The sequence below is a fragment of the Elephantulus edwardii genome, unplaced genomic scaffold (assembly GCF_000299155.1).
Source record: "Elephantulus edwardii isolate Elephantulus edwardi_28Jun2011 unplaced genomic scaffold, EleEdw1.0 scaffold00047, whole genome shotgun sequence".
In the NCBI taxonomy this organism is placed as follows: domain Eukaryota; kingdom Metazoa; phylum Chordata; class Mammalia; order Macroscelidea; family Macroscelididae; genus Elephantulus; species Elephantulus edwardii.
Window position 1 is genome coordinate 15,755,333 of NW_006399797.1, and position 22,774 is coordinate 15,778,106.

Consider the following 22,774-nt stretch of genomic DNA (forward strand, 5'->3'; position numbering starts at 1 on the left):
GTGTATCCTTTGCCATTCCCTATCACTCCTCCCTGAGAGAGACTTCACCCTGAGTCATAAGGAAAAGGGGACGGCGTATTCTCTTAGCTACTTCCTGCTGGCAGCCTGATTTCTAAATCTATGGAGGAAGAACGACCCACTCAAACTACTGCTCTGAGAGAAACTCTGAGGCTTTCAATCTTGAGAAAACTGATTTAAGCCAAACAAGTCTCACTTAATTAGCAATAAATAATTCCTTGGGCATTGCACTTTTAAAAATAATTTTCTGTGAAAATGGTGACTCATTTTTATAACACAGTGTGTGGGAGGCATTATAGAAAACAATGTGAATGGAGGAATATGTGATACACAATATATATAAATGAAATAATGTGTACAAATTTTGTATGCAAACCAATATAAAATAAATTTTTAGAAAAGAATTATCTATATGCAGCTTTAATGATAGAAATTCCAAAGTCTATGTCAGATCTATGTTTTAGGGCAAATCAGGAATTGTTTGAATTATTCTTGAAGAGTGTTTCATATCCACAAGTCATTCTGGCCCTGTCTCCATAGCAATATGCAGTTATTAGTTACATGAATACTTTTCCCCTAAAGGTTGAGCACGTGTACATAGGGTTTTCGAAGGTTTATTATTTCATAATTGGATGGCTAATATTTCTTCCTACTAATTTGAATGCCCAGATTTAGAACAGTATCTGACAGACAAGCATTATACAGAAAGGAGCAAATGAAAGATATTTCCCCAATTGTAGAAGAAACCAATAGATTCAGCATTACTCCCTGCCCTTGGCACACGTGTCTTAACCCATTCCTTTCCCTACTCCACCAGCATCTCCTTCTGCTCCCACCTATGCCATTCAACACCTCTCTCCCCTTCTCCAGCCCTTGATATAATTGCTCAGGTCTCAAGCCTTCTGGGCTTCTGTGATTCTGAACACTTTGCACTGCTGCCCGTTTCTTATGCTGTGGCCAGTATCTCTGGAGTGTAGGAGTCTCTAAGTTAAAATATCAGTTACTAGTATCAGAGAATGCTTCTTATCTCAGACGGTTCTGAGGAAATTCCTTTGCCTTGAATTTCTGCTCCAGGATAGTCTTTGCAATTATTTGCTATGCATCAGAAATCTGGACAATGACTAGGAATAATAGAAAGAGAATTGATGCTTTTGAGCTGTGGTGTTAGAGAAGAGTATTGAATATACCACGGATGGCCAGGAAAGCAAACAGGTTCATCCTACAGAGAGTGAAACCACGCTGCTCCTTGGAGACAAAAATTCTGAGGCTTCGTCTGATATACTTTGGGCATGTTGCAAGGAAGGACCAGCCCTTGAAGAAGGACATCATGCTTAGGAGAGTGGAGGGAACAGAGTAAGAGAGGAAGACCCTCTATGAGATGGGTTGATTCAGTAACTGGGGTAATGAAGATAAGTGGTCAGAGACAACAAGGTTAGCACAGGATAGAGGAGGTTGTAGGGCTATTGTACATAGGGTTGCTGTGAGTCACAAACATCTCAACGGCACATAACAACAACCTTGACACACACTTTTATTGATTTTTAACCCATGCAGAGTTTCTTTGTTCTATTTGGACAACTGTTTCTTGATCTATGTATAGGTATCCCATGAGCACAATTAAATGTTCTGGGATTCCCAATCTTCTTAAAGGCTATACATCATTTATTATGACCTTCACAGTTAAGCGCTTTTGCATAGTCAATAAAATAAAAGTAAACATCTTTGTAGTAGTCTCTGCTTTCAGCCAAGGTCCATCTGATATCAACAATGATCTTCATAGTGATATGGCCTTTTCTGAATCCAGCTTGAATTTCTGGCAGTTCCTTGTCAATGTACTATTCCAGTAATTTTAAAATAATCTTCAATATAATTTACTTGCATGTAGTATTAATGTTGTTGTTGTTGTTGTTATGTGCCATCAAGTCGCTTGCGACTCATAGTGACCCTATATACAACAGCCCTAAACTCCGCTCTGTCCTGTGCCAATCGCACTGTCTCTGACACTCCCATCCCAATTATCCCAGTCACTGAATCAATCCACCTCATAGAGGGCCTTCCTCTCCTGCGCTGTCCCTCCACCCTCCCAAGCATGATGTAGTATTAATGATATTGTTAAATAATTTCCATACTCTTTTGGATCACCTCTCTCTCTCTCTCTCTCTCTCTCTCTCTCTCTCTCTCACACACACACACACACACACACACACACACACACACACATCTCTTCCAGTCATTTGGCCAGGTAAATGTCTTCCATATTTGTTGGCAGAGACTGGTGAGTACACCCAGGTTTGAAAATGTTTCAAGAAACGTCTCAGTTGGTATCCCATGAATTCCCAAGACCTTATTTTTTAAATTAAGTTCTTTGGTACAGCTTGCATTTCTTCCTTCATTACCATTTGTCCTTGATCATATGTGACTTCTTGAAATGGTCCTATGTCAACCCATTCTTTTTGGAATAGTGACTTTTTAAAAAAAAAAACAAACAACAATCCAACTTTGGTATAATATTCTTTCCATCTTCTTTTGACACTTTCTACATTATTGAAGAAGACAAAGATTCTCACCACAGGCCCAACAGTCAACATTACAATACATAGAGAAAAGATTGAAGCTGTAAATTATTTTATCTTGCTTCGATCAACAGTCAACACCCTTGGTACCAGTAATAAGGAAATCAGGAGACATATTGGGCAAGTCTGCAGTCAGGGACCTTTCCAAAATATTGACGAGCAAGGATGTCAGTTTGAAGACTAAGGTGCATTTGCTTCAGGCCATGGTCTTTTCAATCACTTATTATACATCTGAGAGAACAGGACAATGAATAAGAATGACAGAAGAAAAACTGATGCCTTTGAATTGTGGTGTTGGGGAAGAGTACTGAGTATCCCGTGAATTGCCAAAAGAACAAAAGTCCTAGAAAGGGTGCGGTCAGAGTGTTCCTTGGGGGCAAGGATGACCAAGCTTGTCTTTCATACTTTGGACCTGTAGCTAGGTGAAGATATTCCTTAGAAAGGGACATCATCCTTCAGAAAATGAAGGGTCAGTGAAGAAGAGGAAGACACCCAATGAGTTGGATTGACACTGTGACTTTAGCAATGGGCTCCAGGGTCTCAGAGATGATGAGAATGGCACAGGATAGGGCAGGTTTCAGAATGGCTGTTCATAGCGTTTCTTTGAGTCGATAAAGTAAACAATCTGTGTGTCTCTGAATTTTTTAACTGTCAAAGAAACGTAAAAAACACATGGGAAATGTTCATTCAATTGTAGATGGTGTAGATGTGGTTGCAGAGGCTGGCTAATGACCAGCCAGGCACCTTCAGGGTGAGGTTGTTGGTTATCAGAGCAGCTGGGGTGGGACTTCCACAGAGCATTTCTCTGTATGGAGTTTCAGGGTTGTAAACCAACACCCAGAGAAACTGGTGACTTGAGTTATACCTTCCAGGAGGGTGGGACTTCAAGATATATTTCACCCTAATCCTATCTCCTGAACACAAAAACCTTTCTTTGGAATAAAACCTTAAGCATAGACAAAAAGGCTAGAATTGGAAAATGGAAAGCCATTGCCATTGAGAATATCCTAACTCATTGCTGTTTTTGATTGCCTTTGAGTCGAGCATGACTCATAGTGATCCTATGAACAAAAGGCCGGAAGCCTCTCTACAACTATCAACATTTATCAAAGTTCATAGTTTCCAGAGGCATGTTATTTAGAAAGTGGATGCCACTAGTGGCCCTAATATTTTGCTAGGTGCCCTGGAATCTACTACAACTCATGTTGTTGTTATGCACCACTGAGTCGACCATGGCACCTAGTGACCGACCCTTAGCACAATAGCTCTGGACCCTGCTCTATCCTGGGCTAATCTCATTGTCTCTGACACACCTACCCTCATTACCTTGGTTATTGTGTCAATCCATCTCAACTAGGGTCTTTCTCTCCAATGCCATCCCTCCACCTTTCCAAGCATGATGTCCTTCTCCAAGAACTGGTCTCTCCTGGAAACATGCCCAAAATAAGTGTGATGGAGCCTCAAAATCCTTGCCTACAAGGAACAGCTTGACTTCACTCTCTCCAGGACAAACCTTTGAATTCTCTTGGCAGTCCATGGTATGTCCAGTGTTGGTTGTTGTTGTTGTTATGTGCCGTCGAGTTGCTTGCGACTCATAGCGACCCTATGAACAACAGCCCTAAACCCTGCTCTATCCTGTGCCAATTGTATTGCCTCTGACACACTCATCCCGATTACTCCAGTCACTGAATCAATCCACCTCAAATAGGGTCTTCGCCTCCTGTGCTGTCCCTCCACCCTCCCAAGCATGATGTCCCTCTCCAAGGACCTGTCTCTCCTTACAACATGTCCAAAGTATGTCAGATGAAGCCCCAGAATCCTTGACTCCAAGGAGCAGCCTGGTTTAACCCTCTCCTGGATGAATCTGTTTGTAGTGACCCTGTAAACAACAGATCTGAAACCTGCCTTAGCCTGTGTCATCACCACTGTCTCTGATACACTTGAGCCCATTATTTTACGGCTTGTTGAGGGTCTCTCTGTTGCTGACTCTTCACCTTTCCAAGCATGATGTCTTTTTCTAAGGCACAGCCTCTCCTAACAACATGCCCAAAGTATGTGAGGCTTAATGGTCCTAATACCATTATACAAGTGTCCCATAGAATTTTCAAGCCTGTGAATTTTTGCAGAAGATAACCACCACTTCTTTTCCCTGTGGAGCAGTAGATAGATGCAAACTGCTACCTTGTTTTTTAATCACCACATCACCAGGGCTCCTTGGGATTAAAAAAAAACAAAACACCCCAAACACCCGAAACCAACCAAACAAAAAAACTTACTGAGACAAATGGAGAAACTTTGAGAACTTTTGTACTAAATTATCTAATAAATTTTAAAATGTGCATAGGAACATAAGGAAAAGTGAAGAATAAAGAATAAAACACACTTGGAGATAAATTGGCAAGATAAATAAAGGAGCATAAAGTACCAGAGTTATACTGGCAAGTGTCTGCAGTACACAGTCCTCAGGTAACCCCTCACTTTTGCCCCACAACATTGGCAAATGCCACTGATCCATCTGAACATCCTGCCAGTCTAAAAGCACCCTCAGAATCTTTCTTAACTCAATACTTCAGGCAGTAGTTGTTGATTGCCTTCGAGCTGAGCACGACTCATAGCAACCCTATGAACAAAAGCCTGAAGTCCCACTACAACTATGGACATTTACCAAAGTTCATAGTTCCCAGAGGCATGTGGTTTAGAAAGTGGATGCCACTCCTGCTTCTAAACCTGTCATAGCATTGTTTGTGCCATTGAGTTATCTGTGATGTATGTACAGCAGCTCTGAACCCTTTCCTGTCAGGCAGTAGTATCAGAGCTGAAAGATGAAATAAAACCTTGTTCTTCCTGCTTTGTCTATCCCATAGATTTATAGGCTTAAAATGTAAATTTCTCCATTCTATCTACTTGCTGTTATTAAATTGGCTCTGTACACACCAAGCCACACTTTAATGATAGAAGACCACTATAGGAGCTACGTCCTAAGTTCTGAATTTACCAGAACCCCTCATTTGTTCTTTGCCTGCCTTGACAGAAACTCTTTGCCCTTTCCCTTCACTTGTTGTTGTTAAGTATCATCAAGTCAAGTACACTCATAGCAACCCTATGAACAATAGATCTGAACTCTGCCCTATCCTGCGCCATTCTCATCATCTTCAACCCATTTGAGTCCGTTGGCACAAACACTGGATCAATCCATCTTGTTGAGGGTCTTCCTTTCCTTTGCTGACGATGTCCCTTTCCAAGGAACAACATCCTCTAACAACATGCCCAAAATACATGGGCATTCACCATTTTTGCATCCAAGGACCATTCCTTGTCCCAGACATTTTTGGCAATCCATGGGAGGTTCAGTACTCTTCTTCAATACCACAATTCAAATGCATCAACTCTTCTCCCATCATTTATTGTCCAGCTCTCAGGTGCATATCAGGTAATTAAAAAGACCATGGCTTGGATCAGCCGTACACATCTTAGTCTTTAAACTGACATCATTGCTTTTCAGGACTTTGGAGAGGTTCCTGACAGCAGACTTTCCCAATGTTATTCATCTTCTAATCTCCTGACTGCTGGTACCTAAGGTGTTGACTGTGGATCTAAGCAAGATGAAATAATTGACAGTTTCAATCTTTTCTCCATCTAACATGATGTTGCCTATTGACTCAGTGAGGATCTTTGTTTTCTTGTTGTTGAGAAGCAATCCATACTGAAGGCTGCAGTCCTTGATCCTCTGCAGCAAGCACTTCAAGTCCTCACTTTCAGCAAGCAAGGCTGTGTCATCTGCATAGTGCATGTTACTGATGAACTTTCCTCCAATCCTGATGCCATACTATTTTCAGATGATTTGCTCAGCATACAGATTGAGTAGGCATGGATTGAAAGTTAACATTTCAGCTTCTCTTCTCAACTCTGGAGTCTCTTTGCTGGTTTTGACCTTAGCAGCCCTCCTAGAAACCCTCTTGACACTATTACCCGAATTTGTTTGCATCCTTGCATAAGAGCCCAGCCGTTCTCCAGTCACCTCATGTCCCATCCTTCCACAGGGCTCACCTTTAGGGTTGTTGTTAGATGCCCTGGAATTGGGATCAACTCATAGCTGACCCTTCAATAGGTTTCCAGAGGCTGTAAATCACACAGGAAAAGATTGAGACTGCACTTCTTTCTCCAGAGGAGCAGCTAGTAGATTTGAACCAAACGTCTTTGGGTTGGAAGTTTAACTCCTTTTTTTTTCCTATATTTTATTAATTTTCATAAACATTTACAGAGATTTTGGGTTTCCATTCATTCATTGTTGCACTATTCTCTCTACCCTCCTCCCAGTTTGTTCTTGTCCAAATGCCACAGTGCTTGTCAAAGCCAGTTCTGATTAATCTTCTTTGTCAGTGTGTCCTTTGCCATTCCCTATCACTCCTCCCTGAGAGAGACTTCACCCTGAGTCATAAGGAAAAGGGGATGGCATATTCTCTTAGCTACTTCCTGCTGAAAAGGGACGCTGCAGGTTTCAGGGTGAAGATCTTCTCTCACTACTCTAAAGGGCCCCTTTGGCAGTAGGAAACACATAGACTATTATGGAGATTGATTTTGGAATTTAGATGCACTCTTATTGATTGTGCTTGGCCGTACATGTTCATATCCTTGAAGATGTATCATGGGGGTGTTGCAACCTAGAAGACACAAATTTGACTAACAAGTTATAAGTACATGAGTCAAAAATTATGGAAAAGTAAAAGAAAGGATTCTTTCATTGTTTTACAAACCCTCCCCCAGGTCCCCTCCACCATGTAGCCCTCGCTCTAGTCTCCTGTGATGACAGAAATACCTAGTTATATATCTCTTTTAAACGGTTTTCTCCCTCCTCTGTTTCAGTGCAGTATACATTATTGAACCCATCTTACTCAGTCTCTCCCCAACCCCAAGGACAGTCCCATTCTACAACAGTGGCATCATGTAATATTTGTCCTTTTGTGACTGGGATATTTCACTCAGCATAATGTTCTCCAGAGTCAACCATTTTGAATAATATTGCATGAGTTCCTTGTTTTTTAATGCAGCATAGTATTCCATTGTGCGAATATACCACAGCTTCTCTAGCCATTCGTTTGTTGATGGGCACTTAGGTTGTTTCCAACTCCTTGCTATTGTGAACAAAGCTGCAATAAACATGGGTGTGCATATATCTGCTTGGATGTCAGCTATGGTCTCTTCAGGGTATATTCCCAGTAGTGGAATTGCTGGGTCAAATGGTATCTCTATTTGCAACTTTTTGAGAAAGCGCCATACTGCTTTCCACAGGGGTTGCACCATTTTACACTCCCACCAACAGTGAATCAGGGTTCCAGTTTCTCCACAACCTCGCCAGCATTTGTTGCTTGCTGTTCTGTTAAATTTTGCTATTTTGACTGGGGTGGAAGTTTAACTCCTTATCACTAAGTCTCTAGAGATATCCTCCTTCAGGTAGAAGGTAGATGACTTGGATTAGACACTGATATGCTCAAGTTCAGGGCATTCATTGAAATGAATCAACTTCATTGCAAGTGCAATAAACTTGAGTGCTGGGAATTTTATTTAACAAAATGCTACTCAGATCTGTAATTCATCTTGCCTTTTAATAAATATTACTTTACTATGTTTTAGGTAAAAATTTATACTTTGTAACTTAGATTGGATTTCAAATTTGGCTTCCATTTAACAGTTTCTGTACAATTCTTTTTCCTGTGCCATTGGTTACAATTTTCACACTTGTGTTGCAGTTCTTTTCGTTTCTATCCTACTTGTTCCATTTTCATTAATTGAACTTCCCTCTCTTTCCTTGCCTTTTAATCTTTACTTTGTGTAAATGTTGACCATCTAGGCTCATACAACTGGTTGTTTAAGGGAATACATTATTCATTGATGATGTTACTTATTTCATAAGCCAATCTACTATTCACCTGAAAGGTGAAGTCCACAAACAGTTTTAGTTTGAAGTTGAAGAGGCAATAGACTTAGGGGTTTCTTTAGTCTCTTTCATTCTCACAGGTCTCCATTTTTTGTTTACTTGCTTGTTTTAGGAATTTTAATTTTTCCTATGTAGGAACCACGCAGTGGGTGGGGGCACTAACTCCACATTGGGGGAGAATTCACTTTAACAACATCAGCAGCTCAGAGCCTGTCCCTGTGAAGTTGGACATGCACCCTGCACCTACATCTGCTAGCAATTTTAACACCAGCTGTTTCTTCCACGGCTCTCAGTACTAGTAGGTTCCCTAATGCTTCCAGGATCCTTTTCTATATTCAGCTTGAACGTCTGGCAGTTCTCTGTCATGGCACTGTAGTAGCTGCTTTTGAATGATTTTCAGCAGTATTTTGCTTGCATATTATATTAATGATGTTGTTTGATAATTTCCACATTCTGTTGAATCACTTTTTTCAGGAATGGAAACATGTATGTACCTCTTCCAGTCAGTTGGCCAGTCATTTGGATTTTCTTCCAAATATCATAGGCTGATAATTACTTCAAGGACAGCATCTGTCATTTGAAATAAGTCAACTGGTACCCATGGATTCCTGGGGCCTTCCTTTTTTGCTAATGCCTTCAGTCCATCTTGAACGTCTTCTTTCATTATCATTGGCTCTTGATCATATAGCACTTCATGAAATATTTCAGTGTCGGCCAATTCCCTTTTGTACAGTGACTGTGTAGTCTATCCATCTTCTTTTGATGCTTTCTGGATCATTCAAGATTTTTCCCATAGACTTTCTCAGTATTACAACTCAAGGCTTGAATTTATTTTTCAGTTCTTTCAGCTTCAGAAATGTTGAGTGAGTTCTCTTTTCATCTTGAATTCTAGGTCTCAGCATATTCCAATATAATCCCTTGCTTTGTCTTCTTGAGCTGCCTTTTGAAACCTTTTGTTCAGTTTTTTTATTTCAATTTCTCCTCCCTTTGTTTTGACTTCTCAATGCTCCACTGCAATTTTCATTCTCTTTCTCCTCTGTCTTTGTATTAATCATTTGCTCTTTTCATGGATAATAAACTGAGGAAGACCTGAAATGTTTGCTGCAGAAGGTCAAGGGCTGCAGTCTTCACTATGGACAGAAGCTCAACATCAAGAAGACAGATTCTCATCACTGAGCCAATTGGTAGCACCATGATAAATGGAGAAGAGATTGAGATTGTGGCTTCACAATTAACACTCTTGGCTCTAGCAGTCAAGAAATCAAAGGTAAATTGCTCCAGGGAAAGCTGCTGTTAGGGACCTTTCAAAAGTGCTGAAGAGCAACGTCAGTCTGGGGAAGGGTTTACACTATTCAGGCCAAGATCTTCACAATTACTTGCTATGCAACAGAGAACTGGACAATGATCAAAGATGACAGAAGAATTGATGTCTATGAGTTGTGCTAGAGAAGAGTATTGAACATATCATGGGCAGACTGCCAAGGGAACATTTATCCTGGTTTATCCTGGAGAGGGTGAAATCATGCTGCTCCTTGGAGGAAATGATTTTGTTGTAGACTGAGAGTAAAGTATATTAATAAGTATTAATAACAAGACAGAACATCAAGAATGTAAAAGTGAAAAGAGATAAGACAGGAGGTGAACCGTTTTTGAACAACTGAAGGCTGGTCCCAGCTTCCCTATGCCTTTATTTAAAATTGCCAGGGAACAAATGACAAAGAGAATTCAATGCAAATGAAGCTAAGTTCTTTTTATTGAAAACCTTATGCTTGACTCAGGAGGAAGGGGTTAGCAAATACAATTTAAAAAAATGTGTAAATGACTAAGGTTTGTTTTAATGCCTACCCCCGAAAACATTTCAGCTTTCCCTTAGGGCTCCAGGATGAATTCCAGCTTGTATCCATGCCTCTTTCATATCCTGATATAACATTTGGTGTATTATATATATTTAGTATGAAATTTGGCTTCTCATAAGATTTTGAAGCTCTGTCTCACATACTTTGGGTATGTGGACAGGAGGTACCAGACCCTGGAGAAGGACATTGTGCTTGGAAGGGAGTAGGGACAGCTCAGAAGAGGAAGACCCTGGAGGAGATGGATTGACACAGTAATTGGGGTTATGAGGGTAGTTGTGTTAGAGACATTGAAACTGGCTCAGGATAGAGCAGAGTTTAGAGTTACTGTACATAAGTTCGCTGAGAGTTGTAGGCGATTCGATGACATGTAATAGCAACAAACCTTGATTTTCCACGGCTCATCTGGTGGTCTTCAATTACTGTTGTTCAATGCCTCAAGCCTACTGTTAAGATGATTTTTAAATTTAAGTTGTTGTTGTTATTATGTGCCATCAAATTAAAGTTAGATAGACTAAAAATCATATTTTTGTTTTCATGGACTTGTTTTCATTTTCTTCAGCCTCAATTTGAACTTGCACATGAGTTATTGATGGTTGGTTTTATTGTTGTGTATTTTTTTTATAGTCAGCAACTGGCCTGGTTTTGACTGTTGATATTAAGCTTTAAAAAAAATTTCTTCTACAGCTGTAGTCAGATTCCTATGTAGCCCATCGGGTGAGGCACATGTGTAAAGTTGCCATTTGTGTTTTTTTAAAAAAGGTATTTGTGACGTATAAATCATTAAAGTACAAACTTTGGTCATTGTATTTCCAGCCTCGTTTCAATCACCAAGTTCATTGTGACTACAATTCCATCTTAGCTGCTTCCATCTTTTGCATTCTAGGCATCAATTAGAATCGATACATTTTGATTGCATGTTTGGTCAATTTCAGACTGCAAAATTTGAGAAAAATCTTCAGTTTCCTCCTCTTTGGCTTTATCGTTCGGTGAATTTATTTAAATATCAGTTGTATTAACATTTCCTCCTTGTATGTGTGTGGATAATAACCTATCACTTATAACATTGTTCTTCAGGATAGAACTTGAAATTGCCTCTTTAACTATGAATGTAACACCATGGCCAGAAAAAGCTTATGAGGAAAAAGACACCAGGTGGAAAGAAGGACACCTGAGACCTGCAAACTCAGAGTAGGGATTTTGCAGCTTAACAAGTTCTCTGGCCCCATTTTCTTCTTCAGGGAATTTTGAGAAGTTACTGGGGAGAGAAGATTGTAAAAACAATTTTATTATCACCTTTATATATCACAAAAAGAGATTAGTCACTCTACTTTGGTTCCTCCATTGAGGCAGAGAAAGTAAACCTATACATTTTCTTTATTCCAATGAAGTATTTTTATTTTATTTTATTATTTTTGTGTGCGTGTACCGTCAAATCAGATCTGACTGGTACAGGAGGAGATTGTCCCTCCTTCCCCGGCAGAGCATCTGGTGGATTAGAACCGTTCGCCTCTGGGATTGTAGTTGCAGCTCCTTGCCACTAGGCCACCAGAGCTTCCCTTCAATGAAGTATTGATCTGGGATCTGTGAATCCTCAGAGCCCTTGCCTTACCACAGATTAAATGGAGATTTCACCAGGCATCAGATTTTGTCAGCATCTGAATGGCACTTCATGTTATGGTTGACAGTAACTGCTGGCCAGGGAAACACAGAACTTAGGAGGAATTTGAGGAGGATTGGAATGTTTTTCTTGTATGGGAGAGACAGAATATAAAGAGAGCTCTAGAACTGAAATTTTTACTGTTTTGATCTTCAAGTTGATGTGGCCCAAGCAAACATAATTATCTTTATAAGGATATAAATAGTGATTTCTAAGACCACAGGCAGATTTATATATATCTTCTTATTGTACAAATTTCTATCTAGTGCAGTGTCTTTGTTGTTGTTGTGTATCGTAGAGTTGAAACTGACCTATATCTGACTCTCCAAAGGTTTTTCAGAAACAGTGCATCACACAGGAGGAGAATGCCCATCCTTCTCCCACAGAGCAACTGGTGGACTCGAACCTTGTGACTTGGGGATTGCAGTGCAGCTTCTTGCCACTAGGCCACCAGAGTTCCCCAGTGCAGCGTCTTATACGTAATGAAAACCCAATCAACTCACTGTAGTTAAGTCAATTCCTACTTCCGGTGACCCTTTACCAGGTTTCCAAGGTCGTAAATCTTAGAGGGAGCGAACTTTCTCATCTTCTGCAGAGCAGCTGATGGGTTCACATTGCTGACCTTTTGGTTAGCCATCTAACAGTGACCATCAGGACTCTAGACTTCAGAAAACATATCCACCTGCCAGTTTGTCATACTGTGGTGACTTGATGATAATCAAGACTGCCAAAAGGACAAGCAAGTTTATCTTGGAGGAAGTGCAATCAAGGTGCTCCTTGGAGGCAAGGATGGTGAAGCTTCTTGGTCTCACATACTTTAGGTGTGTTGTCAGGAGAGGAGAGTCCTTGAAAAAGACGTCATTGCTGGGGAAAAATGGATGGTGAAAGAAAGGAAGACCACCAACAAGATGGATTGACATGATGACTGTAACAACAGGCTCTAGCATATCAGAGACTGTGAAGATGGCACAGGATGCAGCAAGGTTCAGATCTGCTGTTCACAGGGTCATTATGAGTCGTGGGTAACGTGATGATACCTAACTAAAACAACAACAATTAGTCTGGATGTTATGCTACCAGTATTTCAAGTATCAGTGAGGTCACGGATGGTGGACAGGTTTAATTAGAGCTTTTAGTCTAAGACAAACTAGAAAAAAGGTCTGACAATAATTTCCAAAAATTAACATATGGAAACCTTATGAATCACAACAGAATATTTCCTGACTCATTTGTAATAGACACATTATCAGGAGGGATCAATTGCTAGATCAGAAACCTCATGTTTTGGTGAAGCAGACGGACAACAAAGTCAGAGAAACTCAAGAGATGACGCAGTGAGATGGCTTGACACACCACCCGCAGCAAGGGCTCAAACTTGCTGGAGATCCTCAGGACTGGGCAATGTTGTATTTATTTCCTGCAGTGCAGGGAATTACTTAATTACATTTAACCATAGTCTCTGTAACACCCACACAATGATTGGGAGAGATTGTACAAGTAAGATGCTTGTGGCTGCTAATAACACAAACAAGGCCCATCTCCTTGTGGAGATGGGACTGTGCAAACAAGGGTGTGTGGAACTTTAACAGGTTGTGTTAAGAGTTAGATAGCTGATAAATAGTTTGGAGCAGAAGCACAGGGAAGGAGAGTTAAAGGTATTGTTAAAATCAGAAAGTACCTTGCAATTTCAGCTGGACCTTGCCAAACAAGCTATTAGAGTACACAGTCTAAACGTATATAAGAGAAAAAGTAAACAAGAGGGTAGAAGCTATCAGAGACAGGAGATACGCATGTTACTTTATAAGGAAAATGCCAATACCTTAGAAAGCTGACATGCATGGTAAGAATTACCTTCAAAGTAACCTAATTAGCATCTAAGTGAACAGAGAACTAGCAAACAGTGACTCTAAAAACAACAGACAAGAGTGGGAACCTCCAGCAAGATCATCCATCCACCTAAACACCACTAACCTGCATTGCATAAAGCCCACCCTGGGAGGAAGTAGATTGGCTATAAAAGCACTTAACCTCTCATAGCCCATTCCTTTTCCATTCAGAGAGCAGTTTGCTTCCCTCTCTGGCATGTATTGCCTTTATCTGCATTTTCACTAAAAAAAAAAAAAAATTGCCCTTACTTTCAACTCCAGTTTTGTCTACTTGCCTTCTTCCTTCTTGGTAAGTTGGACATCCCCAGCACCACTGTCCATTGTGTTAGTGAGGCCCTGCTGTAACACTGGACACCAGTTCTTTTAAAGGCCAATAAACTTGTACATTCTCTGGTGCGTTTGTGGCGGTGGGCAGGCCTTCCTGTCATCTCTCACCTTGTTCAATTCTTTGCCTTGGCAAGTGAGACCAAAGCCAAAAAAGACAATCACTACACGATAGATAAACTTTTGGTGTGGGAACTTGGGAGTACAAATTGTGCCTGTGCTCTGTGTGTTAAATTGAGTAACAGCTGGCCAGTTTTGGTGTATTTCTAGACTTAAAATGAACCATCTCAGAGGTAGAAAGGGAGACTATTATCATTAAAATGAAAAAATGAAAGCAGAGTTCATTCTTTCAACTTAGAATCCCTAAGTTGAGAATCCTGAGAGAGAGAGAGAGAGAGAGGGAGAGAGAGAAGTGGGCGGGAGAAGGAGGAGACTTGGAACACCAGTGATGAAGAGAGAAGACAAGAAGGAGGGGTAATGAAATAGTGACTGCAGATGAGGCAGAATCAGGACTCTGGCAGAATATGGCCCATAGAGTGAGAAAGTTGAATGCTTTTGGACAAGAGGCTTGCTGAAGGAGTGGGATGCCTCCAGGCACTTCTTACCTACAGAGTTAGACTTGCTGTCCTACATAACTAGACAGAAGGACATTCTTCCAGACTTACTAGAGAAAGAAGGTGCCCCAGGACACTTTCAGCAGACCTTACTGGGTCTTGGCATACTTGCTTAAGTTTGTCAGAAAACTGGCTATCTCAAGAAGCCAGGGTACATAGAGGTCAAAGGATCAGAGACAAAACTACTCATGGCTGTGGCTGATTGGAAAAAAAATGTATCTTACACATTCTTGAATCTGATTTATAACCAGTTACTTTTCTAAGAAACATGATAGATTGAAATTCTCAGTGATTTCATCTTACTTGGATCCACAATCAACACCCTTGGTGCCAGTAGTTAGATTGGGATATATATTTCATCAGGCTGTAAAAGGGCCTCTCCAAATTACTGGAGAGCAATGATGTCAGTTTGAAGAGTAAGGTGTGCCTGAATCAGGTCATGATCTTTTCAATCACTTGCTATGCATCTGCAAGTTAAACAATGAATAAAGATGACAAAAAAATTATTGATGCTTTTGAGCTGGGGTATTGGAGAAGAACTAAATATCTCGTGGTCTACCAAAAGAACAAACAGATATGTCTTGGAATAAGTGCAGCCAGAGTGCTCCTTGGAGGCAAAGATGACAAAACTTCATCTCACATACATTGGGAATGTTGCTAGGAAAGACTATTCCTTGGAAAGGAACATCATGCTGGGAAAGGTGGAGGGTCAGCAAAGGAGAGGGAGACCCTCAATGAGATGGATTGACACAGTGACAACAACAAGGGTTTCAAATGCATCAGAGATGATAAGATGGGCACAAGATAGGACAGAGTTCAGATCTGTTGTTCATAGAGTCATACTTGACTCGATGGCATGCTAAAGCTTATAGCATGGGGTATAGTCTGTGAGTCATGTGTGACCATCACAATGCATTAGAGTCTGTTGATATTCCTTTGCTTGTGGTTGTTCTATTTTCAAAGCCAGTAAAGTTGCATCTTCAGTTCCTTTCTCTCTGACCTGCTTCTATCACATCTCTTTTGATTTTGACTCTTGTCTTCTTTTTGTAAGGATCTTTGTGATTATATTGGGCCCCACCAAATAATCTGAGATAAAGTTCACCTGTCTCCAGAGTCTTAATTTAATCACATTCATCACATTCCTTTTGTTTTGTAAAGAAACAGAGTCGGGGCTCGTGGGATTAGGGTGTGGACATCTTTAGTGGAGCCATTATACCACAAAGTTTATGCAAACAACCATATTACAGTGGAGACTTGGGAAACCCAGTGAGTTTCTGGCTGGCAGAGATATGCAGTAGAGGACCAGACAGTGAGAATCAGATACCATTTAAAAATATTTTATTTCTGTTTACAAATCAATCATTAAATAAATAGAATGTTGTATTTTACAGATTAGAAATGGAAGGGCTTCCTTATTTTTATATAGAAAATGAAAAAAAAACCAAAATATTAAACAATTTTTTAAATTTCAGAGATATAATTATGTTCTCCTCACCCTAAAATATGTGTGTACTGATGTTAACTATGTAATGATCCCCCATGATGTGATAAAGAAAATAGTTTCAAGAAAATTAAGGGTGGACCGAAACAGTCCTGATCTGATGTAAAGGATGTTTCCCTAGGGTGTGGCCTTTAACACCTTTTAAGTCAATTTGCTGTGCTGAGGTAATCTGGGTTTGCTGTAACACTGAACCTTGTGCTATTGGGGTCTCAAATGCTGTAATGGAACAACTGTGCCATAGGTATGTCAAACACCATATTGGCTACTCATCATGGGCAGTGTTTGGTGGAGCTCCCAGACAGGCTTGGAAGCAGGAGTAGCACCCACTTCCTAAACCACATGCCTTTGGAAACACTATGAACTTGGAGAAATAATGATAGTTATAAAAAGGCTTTATGTCTTTTGCTCATAGGGTCGCTATGAGTCATGCTTGACTCCGCAGCAATCAACAACAACAACATGTCATGTAAGGTAAAAGAGGAGGAACAGGAACTGAGAGAAGGACCTCAGTGCCACTAGGAAAGAACTGCTAAGAGTGGAACATATCCTTCTGTATTCAGGCCTTTGTGTGAGGAGGCTCCTTGACACCATGGAAGGCCAAGACACATGGAGATCTCTATGGAATGCTGGGCCCACAAATGCTGAAGAGTTTCCTCCAAATCCAACACATAAAGAGGGCCTTCTTCACCTTGTTGTTGTGTACCCTTGAGTCAAAAATCAACCTATAGCTGCCCTTTTAATGAGTTTTCAGAGGCTGCACATCATTCAAGAGGAGATTGTCCATTTTTCTCACATGAAGCAACTGGTGGATTTGAACCATGCATTTTTGGGTTGGCAACACAATTCCTTACCCCTAAGCCACCAGAGCTCCCCTAGACCTGACACCTTGAATTTGGTCTTCTAGTTCCTTAACTGTAGAAGAATAAATTCCTGTTTGTTAAAGCTATCCTCCTGTGGTATCTCTGTTACATGGTTGTTATTTAGTACCATCAAGTCAGAACCTACTCACAGCTATAGACTTGTAACCTATTCATAGCTGGCCCTCCAGCAAGTTTTCAGAGGCTGCACATCACATGGGAGGAGATTGTCCATCTTCTTCCCATAGAACACCTGGATTTGAACTATATGTCTTTGGGTTAGCAACTCAATTCCCTGCTATTAAGCCACCAGAGCTCCCTTTGTTATATTCACACTAGATAACTAAGAACATAGATAGAACGAGCTAGAACCACAAAGACTACAGTCTTCAGTATAAAACTCAACACCAAGAAAAAAAAATTCTCATCATTTAGACAACATCATGATAGATGGAGAAAAGATTGAAATTCTCAAAGACTTCATCTTGTTTGGATTTACAATCAAAAACTTTGGTACCAGAAGTAAGGAGGTGAGATGTTTTGCATTGGGCTAGTCTTCTGGCAGGGATCTCTTCTAATTGCTGAGAAGCAATGAGGTAAGTTTAAAGACTAAGATGCACTTGATTCAGGCCAGAGTCTTTTCAATCACTTGCTGTGCATCTGAGAGCTAGACAATAGGGATGACAGAAAAATAATTGAAACCTTTGATCTGTGATGTTAGAGAATAGTCCACGGATGCCCAAAGGAACAAACTGATATGACTTGGATAAAGTCAGCCAGTGTGCTCCTTGGAAGCAAAGATAACAAAGCATTATCTCACATACTTTGAGAATGTTGTTAGGGGAGGCTATGCCTCAGAGAAGGATGTCATATTTGGGAAAGTGGAAGGTCAGTAAAAAAAGATTCAACCAGATGGATTTGCATAGTGATTGCAGTGGTCATAGTGATGGTGCTTAAGTATGTAGAAAATTCTGAGAATGAATAAAATTCTGAGGATGACACAGGATAGGACAAGGTTCATATCTGTTATTCATAGGATCTCAATGAGTTCTACTCAACTTGATGGCACCTGACAACAACAACAATGAGATTTTTTAATTAGTCTCATTTGTCAAGTTATATGAACTTGAATTCTTAAAATGTCTTCAAGTTAACTTTCATAAGAATGAAATTTTTTTTAAAAAATTCTAAAACACTTATAGTTTTCTTAATTTTAGGTTATCTAAGTTGAAAGCAGGAGTAGCATCCACTTGCTAAACAACATGCCTCTGGAAACTCTATAAACTTTGATAAATGACAGTAGATCTAGAAGGCTTCAAATCTTTTGTTCATAGGATCACCACTCCTGCTATTTATATACCTCATTTAATCTTGATGATAACTCTATAAGGTAAATGCAAAACTCAAAGTCATTTCCAAGTCAGAACCAACTCATAGCTGTCCCTCCAGGGGGTTGTTTTATTTTTGATGTTTTATTTAAATTCACTGTTGCATATTCTTCTCCTCTCCACCCCACAATACACCCCTTGCTGTAGATTATTGTCCTACATATAATGCCTCATCATATACCCCTTTTGGACAGTTCTTCCCCTCATCTGTTCTGCTGCAGTGTTCACAATCTATCTACTCTTTCCATTCTCTCCCCAACCTCCCCTTACGTCATGTCCAGTGAAGTTTTTTGAAAGCTGTATATTGCACAGAAGGAGACTGCCCATCTTTCTCCCTTGGAGCTGCTGATTGATTCCAGCTAAGAGAGAAGCACCACCTTTGGGTTTATGGTGAACTTTGGGTTAACTCTGGATGTGCCTCTAGAGTTCTAGAAGGTAGATACTACTTTTGCTGTTATTTTCATTTGTCAGATGAGAAAACTGAGATGTAAAACATTTCAACAACTTACTACCTAAATAAAGAAATTAAGGAGCTGAACAGAAGATTTCAAATGACAGCTCGAGAAGTCAAAGCAAAGGATTACAATGAAATGTGCAAAGAGTTAAGAGTCAGAAAATCAAAAGGGCCCAACTAGCTCAGCATTTCTTAAGCTGAAGAAATTGAAAAACAAAGTCAAGCCAAAAATTGCAATACTTAAGGATGCTTTAGGTAGAATATTAAATGATCCAAGAAGCATTCTAAGAAGATGGAAGGAGTATACAGAGTCACTCTTCCAGAAGGAATTGGCTGACACAGAAGAATTTCATGAAACAACATATGATCAGGAGTCCGTGAAGGAAGTTAGATGAAGGAAGAAGTTCAAGCTGCTCTGAAAGAATTGGCAAAAAACAAGGATCCAGGAATTGATGGCATATCATTTAACATATTTCAACAAAGAGATGCTGCCCTAGATGTGCTCACTAAGTTGTGCCAAGAAATCTGGAGTACAGCCACAAGGCTAACTAACTGGAAGAAAGATGACCTGATAGAGTGCAGAAATTATTGACAATATCAATAATATCACATGCTAGCAAGAATCTGCTGAAAATGATACAAAAATGACTGGAGCAGTACATCAACAGAGAACTGCCAGGTGTGCAGGCTGGGTTTAGAAGATGCCATGATACTAGGGATATTTTAGCTAATGTTAGATGGATCTTGGCTGAAAGCAGAGAGTATTAGAGGAATGTTTGTGTTTCATTGACTATGCAAAGGCATTTGACTATATGGATCACAACAAACTGTGGCTGACTGAGAAGAATGGGAATCCCAGAACATAGGATTGTGTTTATGCAAAACGATCTATCAACAATCTGTGTTATGCAGATGACACAACCCTGCTCGCTGAAACTGAGGAGGACTTCATGCACTTACTGCTGAGGGTCAAGGACTGGCAGCCTTCAATATGGACTGAGGCTCAATGTCCAGAAGACAAAAATTCTCACTACTGGACCAATCGGTAGCATCAGGATGGATGGTGAAGAGATTGAGATTTTTCACAGCTTCAGTTTGCTCGGCTCCAGGGTCAACACTCTTGGCACCAGTAGCCAGGAAATTAAAAAACGTATTGCAATGGGAAAGTCTGCGGTTAGGGACCTCTCTAAAATACTCAAGAGCAACGGTGTCTCTCTGGAGACTAAGGTGCGCCTGATACAGGCCATGGTTTTTGCAATCACTTGTTATGCATCAGAGAGTTGGACAATGACTAGGGAGGATAGAAGGAGAATTGACGCCTTTGAGTTGTAGTGCTGGAGAAGAGTACTGAATGTACCATGGACTGCCAAGTAAACAAATAGATTCATACTAGAGAGGGTTAAACCAGGCTGCTCCTTGGAGGCAAGGATTCTGGGGCTTCGCCTGACATACTTTGGACATGTTGTAAGGAGAGACAGGTCTTTGGAGAGGGACATCATGCTGGGCAGAGTGGAGGGACAGCGCAGGAGGGGAAGACCCTCTATGAGGTGGATTGATTCAGTGACTGGGGTAATCGGGATGGATGTGTCAGAGGCAATGAGATTGGCACAGGATAAAGCATGGTTTAGGGATGTTGTACATAGGGTCGCTATGAGTTGCAAGCGACTCGACGGCACATAACAACAACAACAACATACTTAGATCAGAAGGCAGTGGACAGAACAGAGCAAGGAGACACTGCATAGTTCAAAACTGGGAAGGGTGTGTGCCAGGGATGTGTTCTGTCTCCATATCTTTTCAATCTGTATGTAGAACAGATCATTCAGGAGGCTGGGCTGTATTAGGAGGAATGTGGCATCAGGATTGGAGGAAGATTCATCAACAACCTGTGTTATGCAGATGACACAACCCTGCTTGCTGAAACTGAGGAGGACCTGAAGCACTTGTTGCAGATCAAGGATTGCAGCCTTCAATACAGATTGAAGATCAACATCAGTAAAACAAAGATTCTCACCACTGGGCCAATTGGCAGCATTATGATAGATGGTGAAGAGACTGAGATTGTTAACAGATTTAATTTGCTTGGTTCCACAATCAACACTCTTGGTACCAGCAACCAGGAAATCAAGAGATGAATTGCATTGAGAAAGTAGACTGGTGGGGACCTCTCCAAAGTATTGAAGAGCAACGATGTCAGTCTGGAGACTAAGGTGGGCCTGATCCAGGCCATGCTGTTGTTGTTGATTGCTGTTGAGTCGAGGATGACTCATAGCGACCCTATGAACTAAAGACCTGAAGTCTTTCTGTAACTATAGTCATTTTTCAAAGTTCATAGAGTTTCCAGAGGTGTTGTTTCTCAAAGTTCACAGAGTTTCTAGAGGCATGTTGTTTAGGAAGTGGAAACCACTTCTGCTTCCAAACATGTCTTAATCTGAGAGCTCCACCAAAGACTGTCCATCATGGGCAACTATTATTGCATTCGACAGTCCAATGGCACAGAGTTCAGGATCATAGCCACTCCAGGTTACCTCAGCACAGCAAACTGACAGATTAATACTGCACCACTGAAAAGAATGTTCCTCTAAATTATAATTAAACTGATTCAGGCCATAGTCTTCACAATTGCTTGCTGTGTATGCATCAGAGAGCTGGACGATGACTAGGAATGATAGAAAGAAAATTGATGCCTTTGAACTGTGGTGCTGGAGAAGAGTGTTGAATATGCCATGGATTGCCAGGAGAATAAACAAAGAGGATGAAATCAGGCTGTTCCTTGGAGGCAAGGATTCTGAGGCTTCATCTGACATATTTTGGGCATGTTGCAAGGAGGGATCAGTCCTTGGAGGAGGATGTCATGCTTGGGAGGATGGAGGGATGAGAAAGAGAGGGAGATCATTGAGGAGGTGGATTGATTCAGTGACTGGAATAATAAAGGTAGATGTGTCAGGGACAGTAAAGTTGGCATAGGATAAAGCAGGTTTCAGGGCTGTTGTACATAGGGGCGCTATGAGTCGCAAGTGACTTGATGACACATACCAACAACAGCAACATAATCATCTAAATAAAGGGTAAGGGAGCTCTGGTAGCCTTGAGGGTATGGAGTTGGTGGTTTGAATCTACCAGCTGCTTTACGGGAGAAAGATGGACAATCTCCTCCCTCATCATTTATAGCCTCCCAGAACCTGCTGGATGGTCAGCTATGAGTTGGTTCTGGCTCGACTGTACATAACAACAAGTGGTAAAGCTGGATTCAAATTGAGGCAGTCTGACTAAAGAGCGAACAATTTACACCGACTGCCTCACGTCTACAGGACACTCAGCTACAGCCAAGAGAGTAAGACCAGTTTACCAACGAAGGCAGATCCAAAAGACGGATAAGATAGGACAATTCTCTGCCAGCCAGTTGGTTCTACTCCATGGTGTCTCTTTTTTTATGAAGTTAATTTTAGTTGCTTTGATGCCTCTGAAAATATAAAGAGAAAAAGAAAAGATGAAAACGACATGGATATTTTCCTCCAATAGCTTACAAGACAGTGGAGAAACAGACAAACAAACATAAGGCCACCAAGTGCTAAAGGTTAAAGTGAAGGCATATTTTAAATGCTACACAAGCACACATTTAGAAAATACTCATGGCCTCCTTGCATCAGGAGCTGTGCTGGGTGCTTGCAATCTATTTCTTTTTATTATACTAGTTTACTTACAAAATTC